The 21,575-nt window shown below is 50.1% G+C and overlaps 1 protein-coding gene across 24 annotated transcripts in view; it reads right to left on the reverse strand.

Annotated features, from left to right (window-relative positions):
• KCNMA1 (potassium calcium-activated channel subfamily M alpha 1) overlaps positions 1 to 21,575 on the reverse strand; it is a 730,059-nt gene that overhangs the window by 555,044 nt on the left and 153,440 nt on the right. The window lies entirely within an intron of this gene.

Here is a 21,575-nt window from a genome sequence, read left to right on the forward strand (position 1 = left end):
TTGTAATAATAAAATACAACTGCTGTATTGTAGAGTTATGGAAGAAATTTGCTTGATCTTTATAATTTTTTGTTATTTCCCACATTTTCTATGATAAACACATAAATTTATAAAAGCCTCTTTTTCTACTTTAAGATGTCCTGTTAGTAAGAGGATGTACTACTGGTAATAAAAACCTTAGAAATTTCAGAGTTTCACCAGTGACGGCCTGCCTGCCTTACAACCACCTTAATGGTCCCACTGTCCTGAGTTCAAGGAGCGATAGGGCTGCAGGAGACCCACTACAAGAAGCCAGCTAATGAATGTAACAGACCCAAACTCTTAATGGCTTAGCCCCAAATCCCAACTGAAGCCACTTCCCACCAGCCCTGGACCCCTGAAATACAAGGGCAGACCCAGAGGTACCCTCAAAGTAAACAGGGTAAGACCCTTCTTTTATTTTCACCACATGCAATACACTGGCTACAGGACATTAAGCAGATAAAAAGGAAACACTAACAAGAGGTCACATATGCTCTGTGGCAAACACTGAAGGGGTCACAAAGATGGCTCAGACCTGGATCCTGTCCTCCAAGGACCGTACAGTCCAGCTAAGGAAGTAAGAACTTAAGTATCTCAACTCCCAGGCAGAAAACGACCAAAGCCCTAACAGCAGAGAGATGGAAGAAGGGCAGCTGGGACTCAGAGGAAGCAGCTCACTTCCAGTCTGGGCGACAAGGGTGGCTTCCCAAAGAGATGCCACGGGAACTGGGTTAGAAGTCTGGATGGAGTCAAATAGAGGCCAGGTGTCCACCTGTCCAGGTGTGGACACTCTCTGCAGCATGTGGACCACATACACTAATGACTGTCCCTCCTGCTTATGGGCAAGGCTTAGAGCCATCACCATGTGGGGCACTGATATTTTCAGAGACCAACGTGCCCCATTTCTTTTTCCTCCCTGTGCATATAGCTCAATTACAAACCCGCAATAAACAAAAGTTTGTGGATGTTCACAAAATGCTTTTGAAATTCACAACTCCTTTGTTGTGAATAGGAAACCAGGCCTAACAAGAATTTTCTGTGGAACATCCGTGGGTCCGACGAAACGTCCCACCGATGTCTCCTTCCCACCAAAGCTTTGCTAATAGCAGTGGAAATAAAAGCATCGATCCAATATTTGGTCACTGCTCTGGACACGAGCTGGCATTCCAAGACAGCAAAGTGGTCTTTTAACAAAATTCAACAAGACTGTCCCCTGGCCACGCCCCACTGATGATCACATGGGAAGAGCCGCAGTGGAAAAGGACAACAGGGTGGACAGCCAAGGGAGCAAAAGCACGTTGACCTCTAACCAGAGCTCTTCTCTAGGTGGAGGTAGAGGGGTTAACTTTTGGAAAAGTTCATTAGACAATGCAGGAAGTGGGTTCATTTAATTGGAGTATGAAAGGCATTTTGATGGTGATGGAGAGGCAATGGGATGATTCATTTACAATCAACAAAGTTGTACCCATCCAAGGTTGTATTCATCCGTCCATCCAACTAACCAGGGTGTTCACTTTAGAAACGCACGAGGAAAACCCTTCACAGAGTGGAGACTAGGGTAGTTAAAAGAAAGTCCTGCTTCCTGTCTGCCCATGAATGTGACACCCGCACAAAAGCTACTGGCCACTGGCCACCACTAACACCAGATGGAATGTGAGGACTGAATAATCTCTAAGTTCCCTTCTTAAAATGAGGCCTTTCTCAGGAATAAGTTTTAGCCTCCATCTGCTTGTGGAGATCTTTTCTTATCTCAACGCAGGGACCAGAAAGCATCCTTGGTCTTGCACCTAATCTGTTGTTTTTGTTTTATTGATTGAGCTAAAGTCCCAACTCTTGAATCTTCCCTAATCTAAATGCTGATGAAGATACTGGATAACACAGCATCTCATTTAAGGGCCAACAGAACTGCTTTCAAACTCTAGATTTGGGAAATTTCCTTTAGCCCTCAGCAGTTTCCCCTTCTGGAAAACAGGGCTGACAGCACCCGCCTGAGAATGTTGCTCTAAGTACAGAAGGAAATCCTGGCGTGTAGCAAAGCCTCACTGACATTAATTAAGGGTAAGTCATGGTAAAGGAAACCCAGTAGGTTGACATCAGTTCTTTCACAGCTGGTCGTTCCAGCCGGACCTATCTGAATGGAGTCCAAAGTGACCACTACTGGCACCTCTAAGAGATCACAAGCACTCAGCTTAATAATCCGATCAAAAATTTTTCCCAAGGAAAAATAAAAATAAAAATAAATAAAAAATATTATTCTTAAGAATAAGCCACAGTATCATTAGAATGGAGATCCCAGAATCCTTCGCCTAACACGTACTGAGAAATACTAGCGAAACAAGAAGTTCCAGAACACTCCAGGCATTCTCCACTATTCAAAAATTCTCCAAAGGAAGTAGAAGGGATGAGATTTAACCACCCCCTCCTCAAAACAACTAAAAAATCAGAAGCATTGGAAATAGGGTTTGCAGACACTGGAGCTCAGGCTGAGCAGGGCAGTGATCCCTGAGAGACAAACAAGAGGAGCCCATGATTGTCCCAGCCAGCCACCTGGAGGGTGTCTGGGGGATATGGCACAGAGAAGGGGGACCCAGGCAGAGCCCAGAGCTCTTGCTGAGCTGAGGGAATGAGCTGGGATTCCAGGGAGGCTGAAGTGGCTAGAATTCACAGGGCAAGGCATCAGAGAGGAGAAAGCTGCCAAGAGAGTTCTCTATAAAGATCAGCGGAGGGGAATCCTTGAGTCTAAGTGTTGATCAGCACAGTTCTGTGAGGAAACTGCCCAAGGTGGAGGAAAGAAACATCTTGAAGGGGCATACAGAACAGCATGGAGTTCACACAGCATTAGAAATAGGTCATGTCCAACCAGCCACAACAGAAAACCTCAAAATTCATGAGGTACCAGGTTACAGACCAAACTGTGTCCCTCACATTCCTGTGGTTAAGCACTAATCCCCAGTGCCTCTGAATGTGACAGTGTTTGGAGACAGGATCTTTAATGAGGTAATTAAACCAAAATGTAGTCCTTGGGTGGGGCCCTAATCCAGTATGACTGGTGTACTTCTTAATAATCTGAAGAAATTAGGATACAGACCACACAGACAGTGAGAGGATCATGTGAGAACACAGAGGGAACACGGCCATCTGCAAGCCAAATAAAGAAGTCTCAGAAGAAAAAACCCTACAGAAACCTTGACTTCAGACTTCGAGCCCCCAGAACTGGGAGAAAATCAGTTTCTGCTGGTAAACCACTCAGCCTGTGGTGTCTTGTTATGGCAGCCCTAGAAAACTCATCTAGGTACTCAGAATGGCACTGCCTCTGTGGTGGGGAAAAAATCAGCCCTACGTTAAGGCAGCTCTGGTCCCATCTAATAAAGTTTTAAAAGCAAGACCCAAAAGGATCAAACCATTTCCATGAGATTTAGCTGTGTCCCAGAACAAAGCTGAAATTATATTTATAGGAGTACTAAAATATCCAGCACCCAACAAGGTAAAATTTACTGTCTGGCATCTAATCAAAAATTACCGGGCATGCAAAAGAAGCAGGAAAATACAATCCATAATGAAAAGAATAATCAATCAAAAGACTCCCCTACAAAACTCTGCAATCATATCCGTCCTATAAGAAGTGTATGGCAAGACCCTGCCATGGGACCCACTTGATCCTAGAAACACATTTTTAAATGACTCTCTAGCTCCTTGCAAGGGACTTGTTGTTTTCTTCATTCCAAAAAGGGTTCATTCTAGGTGGAGAAGGCAGAGAAAAAAACAGAAAACCCTCACTTTTCTATTTTGTTTCTCTGTCTGCTAAGAGTGTCACCTTTCCAGAGTAGTGATACTATGCCCTCTTGTTCACCTTCTAACTCTGGGGCTATTATTTTACAAGGGTCTAGAGCTATCTTTAGCTCTTTTTACCAGCTTTAGTTCATTCTGTGTTTCAGCCTTTGACCCTAAGTCAGATGACTCTTGATCACTCTTCATAAGGGCCTGTTAAAATCAGAGTTTGTCAGTGATCACTGCATATGAACATGTGCTCTCCTTCTGATGCCTTCTCTTTTTCTTCTTCATTTGGCAACTACTGATATAATTATTTCATTAGGGAAGCACCCTTAAAATGCGATGGTCAGACCCTTCCCTCACTCTAGGGCTCTAGTCCCTTGTAAGATTCTCATATGAACTGCTGTCTAAAGAATCTTGCGGAGCAAGAAATCCACAAAGAAACCCAAGCACCCAGCATTGTGATTCACAGTCATCCATGCTATGGGAGCAGAACAATTAGCATTATGTCCAAAGCATGTCCTCCCTGTAGTGAGGACACTTGATAGAGCTGGCCAAGCCCTTGGAATGATGGATCTTCATGGATACCTTGCAATAGTGCACTTTAACTTCCTTCTTGTCACTGCCATTTCAATGCTCATTCTTTACAAACATAAAGTTCCAGATAATATACCAACTTTGGTTTCTCACTTACTTATGCACTCTTTCAATTAAGCAAACTATATTTACTAAGTACATACTATGTCCCTGGCAGCACTTTCAAATCCTACACCCCTTTGGAACCCCACACCAACCCTGAGAGGTGGGACTTCCATTTTAGAGACAAGGAAGCTGAGTCTTTTAAACCAGATTATTAACCTGCTGGGGCCACCAGTTAATGAGATGAAACCCAGGACACTTTGAAGTAAGCCCTTCATGGACAGTCTTACACACTGTAATCACTAGCGGTCACAGTGATGCATTGGAATGTCCCCCACCCTCCCTGCCCAGCCTGCCCCAGACCTCCTGAGAATTTCCTCTTTTGATCACTCCTTTGCAGTCCAGAGGAGCAGTGATTTCTCCCTTGCAGTTCAGAAAATTGATCAGAAAATGACCTTCACCTAAATCTATACCTGCCCTCACTACTAAGGGGATAGAGTACCATCAGGCAGGCTTGAAGGGTCCAAGATGAACTCAGGAAGGGCACAAGACAGCTGTACATTGCGACCCTCCACCCCCCTCATGAGCTACCTTCAAAAACACTTCCATCAAGCGCCCTTGCCCACCAGTCCTGTCCCCTGTGAAAGGACAGGCTGGAGAAGTGACCAGCCCCTGGTCACAGAGAAAACGGAATGTAATTTCCTCTCCCATCACTGCTGTGCTGGATGGAAAGTGGGTCAGAGCTGGTCAGCCCATTCATTTAATCCAAACTCCCCCTCTCCATTCAGCTTTTAGTCTTCAGAGCTTTCACTCCAAGGAAGTGCTATTTCCTCTGCAAAATAAACAAAATAAATTCAGCCTGTGCTCTTTGCTCTCTGGGCTTTTGTGTGACTGATGGACTGAACAGAAACAATCTGCCATCCTCTGGCATCTCAGAGGCACCAAAACATCCAGCCACTGCTCCAGGGAGCAGAAAGCCAGCTTCCAGCCACCTGCCACACACCCGGCTGAGAACACAGCATGGTAAAGGAAGGGGCACTTGGCCACCCATTTCACCCAAAAAGCAAGAAGAGTCTGCATGGGGCATGGCAGGGTCAGTCAGAAGAGTCAAACACTGTCAGGGCAGGAGCTCTCGTTTGTCTTCAGTCATATGGGCCCATTTTTTGTTTTGGGGTCCTCATTCCCTCCCCAGGGCCTCTGACTGGCTCTTGCCCCCATCCGCCATGCTTTTTCCTTTGGAAAGCAGACTCCTCCTCCCTCACATCTCTGCTTAAACCTGTCCTCTTAGGAGAGGTCTTCCCCATCAAAAGTAGCTCCCATCCTCAACCCTCACTTCTTTACCCCATTTCCCTGTTCTGTTATCTTCTTGGCACTTACCATGGTCAGAAATTATTTTGTTTGTGTCTGTGTTCTCTTGCTTGTTTTCTAATTCTACCTCTACTTCTGTGACAGCAGGGTCATCACCCATCTTGATCGGCACGGTCTCCCCAGTACCTGGCAAGATGCCTGGCACCTGGTAGGTGCAAGGTTCATGTTTATTGAACAAGGGAGATGGAGTGAAGGAGACCTGGGTTTTGTTCCCCAGGCCAGCTCTGCCTGTGTCCCCCACTGTGTGGTGTGGCTGCCACAGCTTCAGGGGCATGCTGGACGGAGCATTTCTGTGAGCCTGAGATCAGGAAGGCTGGCCAGCTAGAGGAGACACACAGCTAGCTCTGGAGAGGCAGAGAGCAGCCAGAGGACTTTCCTAACGTACTCACATAACCAGGACAATTGAAGGACAAAAGCCAGTTCACACAAAAGACCCTAAACCAAGAGGACAAACGTGTTCTTTGCACCCACAGACTTCCCAGGAATAAGACCGGTGCCAGGGTGGGGGGTGCATCTATCGATTGTGCTGTGTCTTTTGGTGAGCACTGGGTGACTTGAGAATCTGAAGAAAGATACCAGCTCTTTCTAGAAAATGTGTGTACGTACATGGAGACAAAAGAGTGCCTACATTCTTTAGAGGAGCTTGGGCTCCCCAAAGCTCCTTTGCAGGCTCTGGGATGAGGACATCTCCTCTAAAGGCTCTCTGAAGCCCCCATGCTGGTCATTCACCCTCAGACCCAGTCCTAAGACCCCCTCTACAAACCACACTTCCCCCAACACTGTCCCCACCTCCACCCCCTTGCCCTCTGATTTCTGGGAGATTTGGCCAAGAAGAATACAGGCAAAAGACCATTTTTCTTCCTGCACAGAGGAGGAGAGAAACCAGGACACTTCTCCCTCTCTCTCTGCCTTGGGTGGTGTCTCCACAGTGCCTCTACAATCCCTGGGTTTCCTGCTGTCCCTAGAGTCACTTCCTCTGTGGTCCTGCCCCATCCAGCACCTTCCAAAGTTCCAGCATCCCGAGACGCTGTGGACTCTGAGCTCCAGGAAACCTGCTCTCCCTGGCCACCACACCCCCAGCCCTGGGGATGCTAGCAGCTTCTACTACTGCGGTTCTGGGGGTCACCTCTCCATAACATGCTTCACTTTTGAGCCCCTCCAGGACCTCTCTCAGTTCCCCACATACACTCCTACTGCACTTGTTGGCATGAGTCCTGGTTTCCTGAAAAGTCCCTGATGGCTCAGCCTCCCTCCAGCATGAACAGGCTGGGAGGCGCTGAGCTTCTGGCAAGGCAAGCCTGAGCTGAGGGAGGTTCGAGAAGTTGGAGGGAACGAGGAGAATCCACACGGCCTGCATGTGCAGTGCCCCCAGCCTGTCTAGTTCCATTCCAGGAAACAATCAAAAAAGGATGAACCTCACAATCACCACCCAAACTGTTTCTTGCTTTTCGGCGGGCAAGGGAAACACACGTGAGGACCTCTGCAGCCATCCACTAAATCATGCTCTTGATCTGATCCGATGGCCACCAGGGTAAGTGTCCCCAGCATCCCCTTAGCGAGCGGCTAAGCACACCCTGCCAGAAGGACGGGAGTAGGCAAAAGTGGCTTCAGGGCACGGGCATTCTGGGCAGCCAGGAATGCCCATCCTAGCATCAGAGACGCACGCAGTCCTGATTCCATCGGCCATGAGCAAGCTTCCCTCTAGCCAGGGACAGGGTGCAGCCGGGGCACTGCACCTGGGAATGGCACCTTACAGCCTCACTGCACTCACTTCTAATGACTAGTCCTGTCTATGAGCTCCCTGCCTCCTTCCAAGCAGCGTGCATGGCAGGGAGGGCAGGCAGCAGGCCAGGGGAGCAGGGAGGATTATCCGCACCGAGAAATGAGGCACAGATAGGCTTAGTGGCTTGCTTGAGGCCACACAGCCACCTTGACACAGAGTTGGAATTAAGATCCCGCCTGGGCAGGGAATGACTTGAACCACCCTCCCTTAGCTTGCACACACAAACCCACACAAACCTCGGCACCCCTATGAGGTGGGGCTTCCCCTAGATGCAGACCCAAGGTGGGGATTTCAGTGCAAACTGAATCATATGAAAGTACTAACATTCAACCTTTTTTTTTTTTTTTAACCAAAAAAAGGGTAATTTCATATGGCTGAATGAACAGGTTATTTGGATGGCAACTCCGGGGAAGAATCAGGGGGGTTGTGGGGAAGGTGCAGAAATCAACTCAGGGTTTGTTAACAGTGCGGACACTGCAGAAGACAACTGAGCCAGGCTCAGTCCCCCTGGGGACCTCTGGGACACAGGGCATAGCTGTCCTGCTCTACGAGGCCAGCACCAGCCACATCTGGCTACTGACATTAAATGACTGAAAATTCAAGACTGAGTTCCTCCATCTTGCCACACTTCAAGAGCTCAGCAGCCATGTGTCACCAGCGGCTACCACATCAGACAGCACCGATATAGAGCATTTCCCCCACCCCTGAAGCTTCCATGGGCAGTCCTGGTGTAGAATGTGCCTCAGAGCTACACCACTGAGGAGCCAGATGCTGTGCTCCGCGGCTGGGCCCAGGCCTGCGGGCGCTGACTTTGTCCAGGCTCACCTCGGCTATGAGCCGTGGGTCGGGCACCGAGCTGGAGCAGCTGCACAGGAGAGGAATGGAGGAAGCTAAAGGACGGGGTGGGGCACCCACAGCCCCTGCTCCAGCACGGACCCTCCCTGCATGGGACTCTCAGGTCTGGGCAAAGCCTCGCAAGGAGCAGGCATCCGAACAGCTCCCTTCTGATAGCACTGTGGCCCCAGAATCCACTAGCCTGATAAGACACCATTCTGCCCCGAACAACACACCACTGTGAAAAACACAACGCAGGCCTTCCAAGCATTTACGACCTGCAGCAGACAGCTAGGACACAGACCACAGCACGTGGCAACTGTACAAACACTGACCGATGATCTAAATGAGGATGTCTTCATGGAGAAGCTCTTGTGAGCAGTGCCCAGCTAATGACAGGGAGGTGCAACATCCAAGAACAATCTAGAGCTTCCGAGGTACAGTTTGGAGACAGGATCCCCAAAGGCAGGGTGGTCTCTGGACATCCACTTTATGGCAATTTCCAAAGCAGAGCTTTGATGTGTCACTACTCCGAACAAGAGCCTGGCAAGGTCAAGGTAGCACTCTGAAGACCAGTACCAAAATCTTCTCAGCCCATCGTCCCTCCCCAGGGTCCTCTCTAACACGGCACAGTGGCCAGGGCTCCAGCCTTCTGGGCCCCACTGCGGAGGTTCACGTCCCATTGCCGACTTCCTAACCGTGTAGCCTTAGGCGTGGTATCTGATGACTCTGGGTTTGAGTGTCCTCATCCATCAAGAGGCCATGATAACAACACCTTCTTAATAGAGCTGTTAGGAGGATTAAATATGTCCATATTTATAAAAGCACTTAGAAGAGGGGTAGCAAGCTTTTTCTCTAACGGGCCAAACAGTAAATAATTTAGGCTTTGCAGTCCAAATGGCTCAGACTGCCGTTTGTGGAGTGATTCATTCAGCTGTGTGACTGAATAGTTCTAGGAAGATAAGGAGATGATCCAGGGTCTTCATTTCACAGGTAGGGAAGCAAAGCCCAGAGAGACCAAGTGACTTTCTCCAGATCACACAGCAATGATCAGGACGAGACAACCATACACCAACACATGGAAACATGGATACACACTGACACTGACATCGAACACACACGCAAATGAACACGCATGTCCATGAACACAGGCAGACAGACACAAGTACACACTGATACCTAAACACACACACACTCCCTGATGCTTTCAGCTCTTACTTTTACAGACGGACACAGCATGCCTGCCCAGGAAGAGGCCTACGGTCCCTGAGAAAGGGACTGTGTCCTGTTCACTGCCCTCCCACTCGGTGCCCTTGGGCAGCCTGCCCCTGGCCTTTAACCCAGCTGGCCCTCACGCTTAATCGGTGAAAGAAGGCATGAAGTTCCACATCCCCAGGCCAGAAGTGGAGCTTGGTTAAGAAGTGCCGGCCACTGACCACGTCGCCCTGGGTTTGGAAGCCACCCTCCCCGCCCCCGGAGAGGCCCTGTCCAGCCCGGCCCAGCCTGGGACCCAGCCTGCCTCTCCCTGGCCTCGTGGCAGTGTTGCTTATGAACGCCTCGGCCACAGGTGGGAGAAGCTGGGCCAAAACCCAAACCCAGTCACTTGGTAAGACTGGTTTGGGACCAGAGTCAGAGGTCTCCCCAGGGTGGGGGGGGGCATGGCAGAAACCACTGGCCTAAACCTGGCGGCCTTCTCTAGCACAAGTATTTTCCAGCTGAACTGGAAAGAAAAACCATCCTACCAGAGAGTGGCATGGGTCACGGCCCCCTACTTAGAGTCCCTTAAGACTAGCATCTTGCAAAACAGTGGCTCAGTGACAGTCCCCGACCCTGCCTGGCCTGGGAGAAGGTCCCTTTTCCATGCTTTGTCCCCAGTGGGAAGGTGAAGGGCTTATGGGCCCTGCTTCTCAGGCCCATCACACTGCCCTTCCGGACCTGACCTGTCACGTGCCCTGGGCCTGTGTTTCCGCCACATCTACCAAAGGGGGTGGATCACCTCTCCACCGGGAGCAGGAGGACCCAGCACCGAGGGAGACAGCCTGACTTGGGGAGCGATGGGAGTAAGGAGGGCGCAGTTCAAGAAGGCCTGAGGAAGGTCTCTGTCGCACCGCCCCGGTGAGCAGGGGACGCCGCTCTGCCAGCACAGTGACGGATAGAACACACTCTAAAATACAAACCAGGTTAGCACTCACAGGGGCCTACAGCTCTGGAGGGAGCTGGTCCAGGCATTCAAATCTCCGCAGAACAGGGACAGGGAGCCTACAGCAGGCAGGCTTGTGTGCCGGGGACTCTCGGACACCAGCTAAGATGGGATGTTCACTTCAAACACAGAGCAAGAGGAGTCCAGAGGAAATGGGCCAGGGAAGCACTGGGACAGCAGCCCAGGCCTTCACAGCATGAGATGAAGAAAACTTGAGAAAAAGCTGGAGGCACACCACTCAGTGAGGAAGCAGGAGAGGATAGAGGGCTCGCTCCCACCTGACCAGGCTGCAAAGACCCCGGCCTCCTCACTTCACTCTAAGCAAGAGCCTCAGAACAGCAGCAACAGCATCACCCGGGCCCTTGTCAGAACTTCTGAATCTTGGGCCCCACCCCAGACCTCCTGATCTGCATTTTCTCAAGATTCCCAGGAGATTCCTGGGCATACCAAAATTCAAGGCATACTGGATTGGAGTCAACACCTCTGAGTTCTATTGCCTTCAAATTGCGGTGTGACTTTCTGAGAACTACCTGACCTCTCTGAGTGCTGGAGTTTCATTGTCTGGGCTACTGGGCCAGGGAGCCTTGTTTCTCTCTCATAGGTTCTAGGAGTTTCAGGTCAGCCCCTCCATCTGTAAGTCTTTGGAGGAGAGGGGGAGAAGATCTCTATAAATAAATGATTCCATGCCTACCAGGCTATGCTCCCTTCCCTCTTCTTAATGTTTCTAGTGCAGAGAGAGGAAGGTGGAGAGATGATCCTTGAAGGACACACTGAGGAAGATGGTCTCTTAATTCCATTTTAAACCTCAGTGGCTCTTAATTCCAAAAAAAACAACAAACAAAAACATTAAAAAAAAAAAAAAAGCGTTAGGGCCTCTTGCTAATGGGGAAGCAATAAATCTGAGACATGCTAAGTAAGCCGGAGCTTTGCATCTAAAAATCCCAGGTCTGGCACAGTCCCTTGCCATAAGGCAACTCAGGTGTCCCTACTGAACTTCCATTTGAGACAGGAGACCTCCGAGGTCAGAGAGGTTAAGTGAGTGGGACAGAGCCACAGAACCGAAGACAGGCAGGGCCAAATCCAGAGCCTGGCTCCCTGCCTTCTAAGGCAAAGTCTCTTCAGGGCTTCAGGGTACCCGGGTCCCTGACAGCCAGCTCAGCCCAGTGTGCCCACAGACAGGAGGTGAAGCCATTCTAATATTGGTCTGAGTTGCACAGAATTGAGCAGATAAATCTGCCATGAGAGGAAATTGCATCACAGAGCTGAGACGGAATGTTTCTAAATTATTGCTTATCTCCTTTCATCAAAGTCATTGCTTCCCTCCGTGAGCTCCAGGGGCTGCTGCAGCCAACCACGGGTCTCCTACACAGGACTGTGTGTAGATCTACAGGGTGGGGAGCAAAGGGACATGGCTCGGGTTCTAAACCAAAAGCAGAGAGTCTTAAACACACCCAAGCACACACCGGTAATTCAGAGGGTCCTCTCTTGGAACAGGCCTGGGTCCTCCAGGGCTCCACCTGTGGCCCAGTCCCAGTCTCTGAGGAGGCTGGGAGTAGCAGGGAGACCTTGGCAGAAGCAGGGCTCCTTGCCTACTGCTGGCTTCCGAGAGCGCTGAGAGCAAAGTGCTTACTCGGCCTTCCAGGTTCCAGGAAACGCCCTTGGGCTAGAGATTCAGCTAAGGGCAAAGCTGGTGGCCCCTGACGCAGGGATACCAGGCAATCTGCAGGAAAGAAAGGCATCCTGGCTGGGCCTTCCATTCTATGGAAGCCCTCCTGTCTCTGGAGCTGCCTGGCTCTTCTCGGGCCTTAGAATTCATCTTGCATAGAAATGCTTGGGGTTTGGAGTTGGGAGAGCCTGAATTTGAATCTGGACTCTGTGTCTCACTAGCTGTGCCCACCTCAGGAGAGCCACTTAAACACACTGAACTTCAGCTTTCTCACCTGTAAGACAGGCATAGTAACAGTACTAACTTCAGAAGGCGGTAGGGAAGATTATATAAGATGCCACATACAAAGCATCTGGTGAGCACCGGGCAAACAGCAGGCGTCTAATGAGTATTGGCACCTTCCTCCAATGAAAAACAAACGAAGACTGTTCAGGGATGGGCCCTTCCCGAGAACAATCTCTCCCCTCATATCGTACATTGAGAGTGAGCCAGACCCACCCAGATTCCCAATTCCATCCCTCAGCCACCCCCGAATGACAGGGAGCACTGCCCACATTGTGGCATTGGGGCTGGCAAGTCCACGCTCTGGCCCAGCCTAGGGAGATGCCCCTGGGATAGGGCCCTAAATCTAGCCTGGCAGGGAATGGAACCACCCCCAGAAGTGCTCCCGGCCGGGGCTCAGCTGGCAGGAGATGGGAAGTCCAGCAAAGGCACACCCTTGGCAGGAACATTAGGAGCGCACCACAGCTGCTGAAGGTGGGGGCAAAGAGCAGCTGTGTGGCTCAAGGTGACCCACCCATCCCCAGCTCCTCGCCCCTTGGAAGCCTGGCTACCTGTGCCTCACCCGACATACTGCCCAGTACAGCTCCTTGCCCGGCCCTCCCCCACCTTCCCCTGGCCTCTCTAACTAGAAAGAAGGGTCCCCACGGGCAGGACAGTAATGGGTGTGGCTGTGGTCCCCCGGAACAGAGTGCAATGACAGACCCCAGGTCTGTGCCAGCTGATGGCTGGCAGAGATACCTGGGCAAAACACCTAGCTACCTGAACTTGTTTCTTCAACTCCTAAGAAAGACTCATCCAACCACTAACCTCCCTCACTCATTCAACAAACAAGCATCGAGACCTACTGTAAGGCACACACTCTGCAAAGCCCTGGACTGGATCCCGGTCCTCAAAGAGTTTATTCTCCAGTGAGACACACAGGCAAATGAAGTGTGCACGCGCGCGCGCGCACACACACACACACACACGTTATATACATCACATACATGCTAAGTTGTGATAACTTCCAAGAAAGGACTCACTACATTTTCCAATCAATCACTGAGGGCTTCAATAGTCATAGAAAATGTAATGCATGAGACAGGCTGAATCTGGCCATAACAAGAGAGTAAGGGGACAGAGAGGGACAAGAAAGGAACAACCATGAGCAAATATCCCTTCTGCACCCGTTCACAGAGCCAAGGGTAGAGCCATTACATCACGCGGAATGGAGATGCCCACAGGAGGCAAATTATCCCCTTCGATTTGAAAGCTCTCATCGACAGTCCGTAAAAAGGGAGGAAAGAGGGATGGAGGAGAGACAAAAAAAAGGGAAGGAAGAGAAGAGAAATTAAACAGACACCTATGCCGAGAACACAGAGCCTGTCCCAAGATCTCAGAGTGACCTCTCGGTGGGACCATGTTATAAAGCTACTGCCACCTCCCTCGGACACGCAGCATCACCTCCCATAGCTCTTGGTCTTATAGCTCCATCTGTTAAAACGAACCGCACGATGCAGAGGCCACGGCTCCGCTGTCACTAGGACAGGGTGGGCTCCACATCATGAACCACACTTTCATCACCTCCTCTTTCCTGATCATGTTCCCTCGCGACAGAACAGGGCTCTGCCAGGCAGTCGTCCTCAACCACGTGCAGGCAGTGGCACTCAGCAGACGTAATGCCGGGCACTCAGAAGACCCGAGGACTTCTGGGTGTCATCGAGGACAATCCGAGAGGGTTCCAGATACTACATTACTACACTTCATTTAGCTTAATCGTCAGCCACAGGATTAGGTGACACAGCTCTCAGTCACAGCCCCAAAGTCGTGGGCCATTTGGATCTGCCAAGACCCATAAAGGTCCTCTTTATAATAACACCTCCACTGAAATGGGGAATGTAAGCCTGAGGCACAGGACCTTCCCAAGGTCACAGCTGCTTTCTGGAGAATCCAGAACCCAAGCTGCCAAGTCTTGGGGGAGGAAGCAGAGCATGGCAGTACAAGATCACAGACTGAGGAGTCCCAAAGTTTCGGAACGTCTATCCCAAGAAGGGAGACAGTAGCTGTGCTGGGGGCCCCCGAATGTGACCTCAAAGCGATCCCTGATGAGGCTACATGCATGTCACAGGATGGGGAAAAGATACCGTTGTCCACCAACTTTACACTTTTGTCCAGTAACCAGATCTCATCCCTGGCAGCACACTAGAATTAGTTTATGCTTAATATGCTTGCATATTAAGTAATTGCCCTCTGCAGAGCATGATCATGTTGTATTTGCCTTTTTTTCTTTTTAAAGGAGTTCCTTTGTTTAATTCATGTAAACATTTAAAATAGGCCACCATTGCATTGCCTTGCTTTGGCACGGCTTCATTACTTTTTTCAGGACATACAGAACCAGGGGAATCTGGAATCAGACTCCCCGACTTCTAATCCTGTGGCTGTGCAACCTCAGACACATTACCTAGCCTCTCTGCATCTGTCAAGGGCTGAACTGTATTTCCTCCCGGCCTCAGAAAACTTCCTGTTGCATTCCTAACCTCCAAAACCTCAGAATGTGACTGTATTTAGAGGTAAGGTCTTTAAAGAGGTGATTAAGTTAAAATGAGGCCTTAGGCTGGGCTCCAATCCAACATGACTGGTGTCCTTACAAGAAGAGGTCACAGACAGGTACAGAGGGAAGATGAGGTGAAGATACAGGGAGAAGAAGATGGCCATCTACACACTAACGCCCTCACAGCCCCCCGAAGGAACCAACTCTGCCTGATATCGGACTTCTGGTCTCCAGAACGGCCGGAAAACAAATGTCCGTTGTTTAAGCTCCCCACCCCCAACCCCTGCCAACCTCCACCCCATCGTGTGTGGTACTTGTTATGACACTTTAGCAATCTTGACTTTCCTCATCAGCAAAATGCAGAGTAATAGTCCCTTCCTCTCACCGTTGTGCTGAGCACCCCATTCCTCCCACTTACTAAGTGCCCAATAAATGGTTCTCACACTTGTTATTACAAACACCTAGCCTTAACCCACCCCGGTCTTGGCAAAATGATGATCTTACTCTTCTATGTACGCAAAGAGGCTTACAGTGAGCGCACCGAGCCCTCGGCAGTGCAGGTAAGGCTCCTCCCTCACCCCAACCACCCCACGCCAAACCAGTCTGAATTCCTGGACCTGCCCTCCGGCACCTTCTGTTCCTCCCACTCATCAGGCTGCCTCCCCTGCTCATCTTTGCTTTAGGGCCCTGCCTGTTGCTCCCCATGTCCTCCCCACCCAGTACCTCCGAAGGCCCAAGTAGGCAGCCTGGTTCTCCTCCCGTTTATCAACATCAGACCCCACGGGATGTGGCTCCAGAAAACGGCATTGAGAGAAAAACACGTACAGGCCATCTGAATCCCCACACTATGGGAGTCCTTTTGGTTTACTGGAGACAGAGGATTCCTGGTCAAGACGGTCTACTTGGAGACGAGCTGGAGAGCGGACATGGCGCTGGACAGTGCTCCCTGCCATCCAAGGTAACAGCGAGCCACCCGTCTGAGACCCGAGCCTGGTTCTCGGGTTTGTCTTCCAATGGGCCCCTGCACATAATGGCCACTAGAGGGGGCGCCTGAGGGCCCAGGACTAGTTAACTGAAAGGTGGTAGAAAACTTCCCATGGGTGTGTGAACCCACCTAAAGCGGAATGAGAGCCACTTGGGTCAGGCCAACGAAAGAAAGGGCCGGAAGACCTTTAGGAATCAGGAAGGCTTCCCAGAAGGATCCCCCAAGAACCCAGAAGCTTGGCCAGACTGTGAAAACCCCAGCAACCTGCTGCCTCAGCAAGTAGCTAGAGACTCTGAGGCTTCCAACCCTGCATGGCTTTGGTGATTAAAATTAAGGTCATTTAGAAACCCAGAAACCAAACCTGTTCTGACTCTGAAGGGAATTTTAATTTGTTGATGGATTTTCCCGCTGACGATTGGGGGGAAAGAGCAATTCACAATGGGTTTGAGGCCAAAAATAGGGCCACATAAGCCAGAGAGTCATTGATAGCTCCTCGGTCTTTCTTCAACTGCATTAAGAACAGCCTGTCCCAGAATGCAAATTTTTCTTTTTTCTTTTTTCATTTTAATCAGCTAATAGCAGATGAAGACCTAAGACTGCTGCCAAAATTCTTTATTCTCATCAGTCACAGCAAGGAAGCAAAGGTTGGAGGCCTACTGGCGTCTCAGGCTCTGAGCTCTGAGTCTCTTTTGGAGAGGTACAGGATTTGGGGGATGGGGCAGAAACCCCAGGAGCCATCTTCTCCACCGGACTATTTCTCGGGGAACTGGGAAAGAGAAGCAAATGGAGTTCTCCATCCCCCGTGACAGTTCTGGAAAGGACCTTAGGAATGGAAACCTACTCATTTATTCCACAAAGAATCATGAACAGCTCACACAATGCCAGGGCTACACTGAAGACGAAGATGGACACAGTCCCTGCCCTCATTGAGAGTCTAGCAGCAAGGACTCTGACTGAGTGCACCAAGGAGGTGACGCCACAGACTTATGTCATTAAAGTTCCTCCCTGGAATGTAAGCTCGTGTAGCCACTCTGGAAAACAGCATGGAGGTTCCTCGAGAAGTTAAAAATTGAGCTACCTGGGGTGCCTGGGTGGTTCAGTGGGTTAAAGCCACTGCCTTCGGCTCAGGTCATGATCTCAGGGTCCTGGGATCAAGTCCCGCATCGGGCTCTCTGCTCAGCAGGGAGCCTGCTTCCCTCTCTCTCTCTGCCTGCCTCTCTGCCTACTTGTGATCTCTCTCTGTGAAATAAATAAATAAAATCTCAAAAAAAAAAAAAATTGAGCTACCCTACAACCCAGCAATCGCACTGCTGGGTATTTACCCCAAAGACATAGATGTAGTGAAAAGAAGGGGCACATGCACCCCGATATTCATAGCAGCAATGGCCACAATAGCCAAACCACGGAAGGGGCTGAGATGTCCTTCAACAGATGAATGGATAAAGAAGATGTGGTTCATATCCACAATGGAGTATTACTCAGCCATCAGAAAGGATGAAGAGCTACCATTTACATCGACATGCATGGAACTAGAGGGGATTATGCTAAGTGAAATAAGTCAATCAGAGAAATACGATTATCCTATGGTTCCACTCATATGTGGCATATACAGAATAGGGAAGGGGATAATAGGGGAAGGGAGGGAAAAGTAAACGGGAAGAAATCAGAGAGGCAGACAAACCATGAGAGACTCTTGACTCTGGGAAACAAAATGAGGGTTGCGGAAGGGTGGGGGATGGGCGGAAGGGCTAACTGGGGGTGGGCATTAAGGAGGGCACGGGATATGATGAGCACGGGGTGTTATATGCAACTAAGTAACCACTGAACATTACATCAAAAACTAATGATACAAAGAGCCCCTCTGTTGGCTACTTGAACTTAAATTAAAAAATAATAATATAATACCTCCCCGGACACTACAAAGGGAAGACATGGGGTAGGAGACACCACGTGGAGTGTCCACACGGAGAAAGGGTGAGTCAGGAGATGAGCGTCCCCTAGAAACATAAACCAAAGGCCACACCCCTTCTTCTGGGCACCCAGAGCTGCGGCGGGAGCTTGGACACCACATGAGGCCTCTGGGTAGGAACTCTCCTCAGCAACAGCGCCTGTGCTCACCGAGGCTGCTCTGTGTTGAGGACAGAAAAGAAAAATCTAATTCCCGAATCTTATTTTTAGCAGCAAGCCAGGCAGAAGAGCAGAAATAAGCCACTCCACTATAATCCCGATCATCATGAACAAGTAATTTCACCATTTTAAAAGCTTGCCCACAGAATCTACCATCTTGCAGGGTCTAACCTGGGAAACTCTCATCTTGTTTCGAGGGATAAGTGTTTTTCTCGGAGAGCCACTGAAAGTGACCTCCCTGAGAAGCGCAATTTCTAGGCATTTGTTTGTCCCAAAACTTGGATTCTTCTGTTGGGTTCCTTTAGGTAATGTAAGCGCAGCTAGGTGAGCTGAAGGGGCCAGCAGGAGCAAAGTGGGGCGGGGAGTGGGAGTGGGTATGTGGGCATCCGTGTTCTCAAAGGAATGCCCCTCATTTGTCCAAATAAGTACACACACACTCACACACACACTCACACACACACACACACACACACACACACTGTATTCTTGCCTTTAATAGAAAATACACAATTTTTAAAGGAAACAGAAAAATTGGTATTTGGACCATTAGGCCAATCCTACTCTAACAGCTCCACTGAAACACCTTCTAAAGCTTGGTTTTTCCACCTCTGAAAACTAACTTACTTCTTTTTGTTCTGATGTCGGTGTTGGGCTCTACGGTATACATATCTGTCCAAGCAGAAGCAGCTGCCTAACCTTTCACCTGTGACACTGTGGACAGCTTTGGGGTTTGTTTTCTTTTTTTCAAGTGTCACACCATTTCCTCCTCCAAACAGGAAAGGAGGCAGATAGAATCTAAAGATGAAGGAAGCGGGGACGTTTGCTCAAAATGTCACAGAGGGTAGGTCAGTCGCAGAGCTGAGTCTTAGGTGCACACATTCTAACCAGCGTGACACTGAAGGTGTGCCCGCTGTGAGCCAGGGGACACAGCCCTACACAAGACGCTCTCAAGCTCTCCCCGACAGGAGAACCCACAAATGCGGCAGGAAGGGCCTCATCATTCTCAGGCCTGGCAGGGTGAGGCTGGTAAACCAAAACTGCCCGAATGCTCATTTCCCAGAAGAACCACCCACCAGGGCACTTCGGCTTTATCCTCCCATCCCGTGGCCTGACCCAGGTCCCCGGCGGGGGGGTGGGGTCTAGTGCTGCCCCTCTCACGGGCAGATCCCCTCTATCAATACTCAGCCTCCATCTTTCTCCTGGCCAAACCAAAGCACAGGTGTCCGTTGAGTGATTTCTTTTGAGAAGTGGTCTCTTTTCTCTAAAATTTCTCAACAAGACCAGCTGACTACAATTGGCCAAGTTTCATCTAGACCTGGGATTACAGCTGATGCCATGAGGGAAAGTACAGGACCCCAGAACTGAACATCGCATTCCTCAAAAACCAGGGCAGAACTACATCCTGAGAGGGGCTGCTGGAGCATCAACTGCAGCCCTTATCCTGGAGCAGGAAAGGTCAACAAGACCATCAGCCCCATCTTCCAGACCTCTGAAGAGCTACCAAATGGTTAGACACATTCTGTCCATTCCCAAGGATAGACCAGACAGGAGATGGATGGTTTAGAAAGGAGAAAATTCCTTCCAACTTTCCAAGGAGAGGATGGGCCCCTTGGATAGAAAGGGGCTCCCTGGTGCTGGAGGCATTCAAAAGAGGCAGGATGGTCCCTCAGTGGGACCCTGGGGCAGTGATACAAGTGACAGGTGGGAAGATGGGCTAATGGAACCTTTCAAATTTCTTCAACTCTGAGAGCCTCCAGTTGGACAGAATGCACTCAAAGCCCCCAGACACCAGGTCACCTGCCTACAGGGATCGCCTCTGGGCCTAAAAATAAGATTCCAAGAGTCTAATCCAAATTAGATCCTTAAAAAATGTGTCACTGTGGCTATAAATAAGTCTCTTTGAGGGCCAGTTGATATGATTATTTTAATCAGGTACATTCCCTAGAACTGCCTGCTCCCTCTTGGGCCCCGAATGTATTCTGAGCAGGCCTGGTCCTCCCGCCCTCAGTCCAAGGCAAACCCATGGAGCAACCACCATTGGAGGACTGTGGTGGGATCATTCACCAACGCTCCCAATGGAAGACAGGGTCGGGAACGCAAATGCCCACAGAGACCAGACAGACGGCAAAGGGTGTAAATTAGACACAGCGTGACATGAAGGGGAGTGTTCGTGGTTGAAGAGGTCCCCCCAAAATCCGAATGTTGAAGTTCTAACTGCTGGTACTTGAGAGTGAGACGGGGTCTGGAGACAGGGTCTTTGAAGAGATGGTTCGTTAAAATGGGGTCTTTAGGGTGGGCCCTAAGCCTATCCGACGGGTGTTCTTGCAAGAGGAGAAGAAAATACAGACACACACATGAGGAAGACGGCATGAAGACCCAGGGAGAAGAGGGCCAAGGGGAGAGAAACCAACCCTGAAGACATCTGGATCTCAGATGTCCAGCCTCCAGAACCGTGGCACAATAAATGTCTGTCATCTAGCCCCCCAGGAGATTCGTGGCTGCAGCCCAAGCTGACAATACAGGGGGAGTGGGCCATAGTCCCGAGGGGCTTAAATTCTTTTTTTTTTTTTTTTTTCCTCTCTCAAAGATCAGCCAAATAAAATGGAACCCTGGACTTCGCTTTCACCAGTGCACAACACTCTGATGGAATTTCAGGGAAAGAAAGGCAACAATGAGGTGTGGGAGAAAGGGCACTGCGTTCCTAGTCGGGAGGGCTGGTCATCCAAGCTATGTGGCCTTGGGAATTTCTCAATCATCTTAGCCCCATTCCAGCATCAACTAACTAAAACAGACCTAAACATATCTAAGGGTCCCTCCAGCACTAACGTCCTCTCAAGTCCTCAGGCTTAAGGACCCCTGCTAGCAAGGGGCAGCTTTGGGGCCCAAGCCCGGACGGGGAGGCCCCAGATGGCAGAGTGAGGCAACGGCAGGAGAACACAGAGGTAGGGGTGCTGTGGCGGAGACACGGGGCTGAGGCTTCAGTTCCTGTCCCGCCCCTGTCTGGTTCCTCCACTTTTCAGGTGCATGGCCTTGAGCACCCCCCCTCCACCCACCTCCCATCTGTGAGTAAGACAACTTGAGCATACGTGCTGTGGACCAGTAACACATCCTGCCACACCCAGCACATTCACTGTCACTAGTGGACGAGACGGAAGGGCAGACACCGAGGGGTTTCTCAGGACTGAGGTCCTCTTCTAGCCATCCCACGAGGCAATGGCCCAGCAAGGCAGGGTGAGTCTTCGGTCAGAGTTGGAGCTGGAGTGCCCATCTTCTCCGCACCCAGTCCTGGGCGCCAATGACCGCAGGACCCTAGAGATGCTCTCAGAGGGCAGCCCCGTGTGGGGTGAGGTGCTGAAGAAACTGCAGCGT

The sequence above is a fragment of the Neovison vison genome, chromosome 2 (assembly GCF_020171115.1).
Source record: "Neovison vison isolate M4711 chromosome 2, ASM_NN_V1, whole genome shotgun sequence".
Taxonomy (NCBI): domain Eukaryota; kingdom Metazoa; phylum Chordata; class Mammalia; order Carnivora; family Mustelidae; genus Neogale; species Neogale vison.